Source organism: Apteryx mantelli, unplaced genomic scaffold, assembly GCF_036417845.1.
Source record: "Apteryx mantelli isolate bAptMan1 unplaced genomic scaffold, bAptMan1.hap1 HAP1_SCAFFOLD_63, whole genome shotgun sequence".
Classification (NCBI taxonomy): Eukaryota; Metazoa; Chordata; class Aves; order Apterygiformes; family Apterygidae; genus Apteryx; species Apteryx mantelli.
In genome coordinates, this window is record NW_027118792.1 from 1141183 (window position 1) to 1144157 (window position 2975).

Genomic DNA, 2975 nt, shown 5'->3' on the forward strand with positions numbered 1-2975 from the left:
TCTTCCAGGCAAGCGGATGAGGTGTTAGGAGCAGTACTCGGTGAAATCGAGACCCTCCAAGGACAGCTGCGTGAGCTCCAGGAAGTCCTTCACGCTCTGCGATGGAGCACAAAGGACATTGCCCGGCGCGCTCTCGGCGAAGCCCTGAAGCAGACTGAGCTCCCGGGCATGACAGGACGGGTAAGGGGCCATTGCAGGAGGCTCTCGTCAGAGATTTTTTTCCTCAGCCCGGCACGTATGCTAGTAGGGTTCCCTGCCAGAGGCAGCAGAAAGGCTTGTGCTGCTGCAACAAGTATGATGGGTATCTGCAGTTGCTTCTTCTGTGGCTCCATGCTCCTTGCAGGGCAGCAGAGGGCCGCAAAGGGACTTTCACTTGTCTTCAGCTCCTCTTCCTCTCGGTCTAGGTATCATCTCTGGGAACAAACTGGAAGGACAGTCCCTGCAGCCCCTATTTCCACCTGCTGCTGATGTGGCAGCCAGTTCTCCGGGAGACCTTGTAACGCAGCTCCCTGAGTCGCGCCTGGCAGCCTTGGGTTCACGTTGGCTTTGCCGACGCAGGGGCAAGCCGCTGTTACAGCCAGGGTTCCTGCTCTCCTGCTCTGGGGAATGCAGTTGGAAAAGGGGCTGTGTCATAAGCGCTGTGGGCCATGAAGGCTCTCTCCTCAGCCGTTTGCTTGGCCTCCTACGACCCCTGTGCAGGCACTGTCAGCACAAGTGTTCTGCCCTAGAAAAGGTGTCCTTCAGCTCCAGGAGTAGCTCCTGCAAAGCAAGGAGGGAGCTGGTGGCGAGCCAGAGAGAGGCCGCTGCCAATGGCCTGCCCCTGTGCATTGTAAGAGGAAGAAAGACGTTGCCGCAACTTCAGCTTTCGGAGCGCTGGAGTGAGCAGCCCCGCTATTCTGATACTGGCCAATGAGAGCCGAGCAAACCTGGGAGCTTTTCAGGGAATTGCCAAGCTCCTTAGGGCAGAGTGCAACAGCCAAGTTCACCTTAGCTGGCCCAGTAGGGGAGCTGGCATGTGCCTCCTTGCCGCTAATACCTGCTCTCTTTGGTGTTCCTTCCCAGGATGCTCAGAAGTTAATCGATGAAGCACTGGAGAAGCTGGAATATAACCAAGTCCAGATGCCGGATTTTGCCCGCAAAGCATCAGGTGCGGCTCTAAAGGCAGAGGAACAAGCAAGCCAGGGCACCTCCTGTCTATGCTTAGGCCTATGTTAGCTTTCCTTTTCCACGGCCCATTAGCACAGCTGAATGAGTCCCTGCTGTGTGTTGCAGGGGGCTCACGCAAGGAAGACAGAGGTGACTATCACTGCTGGAGATCTAGGAAGACGTAGTAGCATTTTTCAAGTTGACAGTGCAGTGCAAAGAGGCATCACGGTGGCAGTGTTCATTAGGACACAGCTAAGTCGGCATCCCTTGGTTCCTCCTTGGGGAGCCCTATGTGGAGTCCATGGAAGTAAGAGTGGAGGGAAAGGAGGCAGGTAGCAGGGCTGCGACTGTTCACATACAAGACGGTTGTTCAAGAAGTCCTTTTCTCTCCGAGTGTGCCTGGCATTCATGCATGTCAGGAACTGAAATAAGTGTCGTAGGGGAGCGTCTCTGTTGCTTGTGTGAGGACAGGTGCGCAGCCTGCGTGGTTCCTGAGATCCTCCGGATAGATCACAGCCCTAGAAACAGATGCAGTCCTCGAGGGAAGGCAGGACTTGATGGGTGCATTCGTGTTTCAGGGGCTACCATCGTGCATTCCGAGACTTCTACCTCCTTCCGCAATACCAGAGGAATACTCTACTGGGCTGGGCTGCCATTGCTGCACTCCATGAAGTCTCCTGAGGTTCTCCTTGAGGTAGGCCCACCAAGAAACAGAGAGCAAGCAAGCTGGCGGGGGGGATCAAATGCACTGTTGAGAGTTTCCCTTTGCCACATGAACAGTGTGCATTGTTCTTCTTTCAGCCTGCAAATCAGCCGGGAAACTGCTGGTCTTTCGCCGGGAGTCAGGGTCATGTCTTCATCAAGCTGCCTAAAGCAATCTTTCCACGAGCTGTTACTCTGGAACATATTTCAGTGAGAGTGTCCCCTGGAGAAAACATCTCCAGTGCTCCAAAGGACTTTGCTGTCTATGTAAGTGGTTTCTAGAGTCGGGGGGTTGTGAGGAGCATTTCTAAGCCTTGTAGCAAGGGCAGCGGCGGGCGGGTGAATACGGGTCCCGCAATGCCGGGAGGGTTCTCCCAGGCCCGTGACTTCCTCCGAGCCTGGAGAAGAAACAAATTGCTTTGAGTTACTCCATTTCCTTTACACTCCTTTCCTTTGTGGTGTGCACTTGAAGCAAAGCTTCCCATTTCGGGGGCCACGCGCTACTAAATGAGCCCTGAGTTACGGGAGCTGGCACACTGGCTCTGCCACGACTCCTCCCAAATAATGAAGCTTGCCCCTACTTGCTCTTTCCTCCTTGGTGCCAATTCTCTTTCCTGCACACCCAAAGTTGCTCTTCCCAACACTGCCACCTAGGCCTCATTCTGGCCGCTTCGTTAGTTCGCCTAGGGAAGCTGCGTCTTCCCGCTGTGTACCTCACTCTCTTGTTTTCTCCCCCCCCCGTCTTTGTGTAGGGGATGAAGGCAGAAAACGAGGAGCAGGGGCTGTTCCTAGCAGAGTTCACGTACATGGCTGCAGAACATGCCTTTGAGACTTTCCAGCTGAAGGTACGGTGAGGAAGAGGCAGGAGAAGCGTAGGAGAGGAGGAAGAGGAGGAGAAGTGTAGCTGGCAGGGGAGAAGCTCTAAGTAGTCAAAGGATAGAGAGGAAAAGACAGCTTCTTTCTTCTCATTTCAGAATGAGCACTCTGACTCCATACAATACGTGAAGCTGGAGGTGCTGAGCAACTGGGGCCACGCGGAATACACATGCGTGTATCGACTGAGGGTCCACGGTGATGCGGTACCCACCGAAGAGGACTCTGCGTGGCACTCTGCTGGAAACAACAGA

The 2975-nt window shown here is 54.6% G+C and overlaps 1 long non-coding RNA gene across 1 annotated transcript; it reads left to right on the plus strand.

The window, feature by feature from the left end:
- The first annotated feature begins 1769 nt into the window (after nt 1–1769).
- Nucleotides 1770–2687, plus strand: LOC136996628 (uncharacterized). Its single transcript, XR_010887619.1, has 3 exons — nt 1770–1840; nt 1948–2115; nt 2601–2687. It is a non-coding gene; the product is annotated as an uncharacterized lncRNA (long non-coding RNA).
- Nucleotides 2688–2975: the final 288 nt, after the last annotated feature.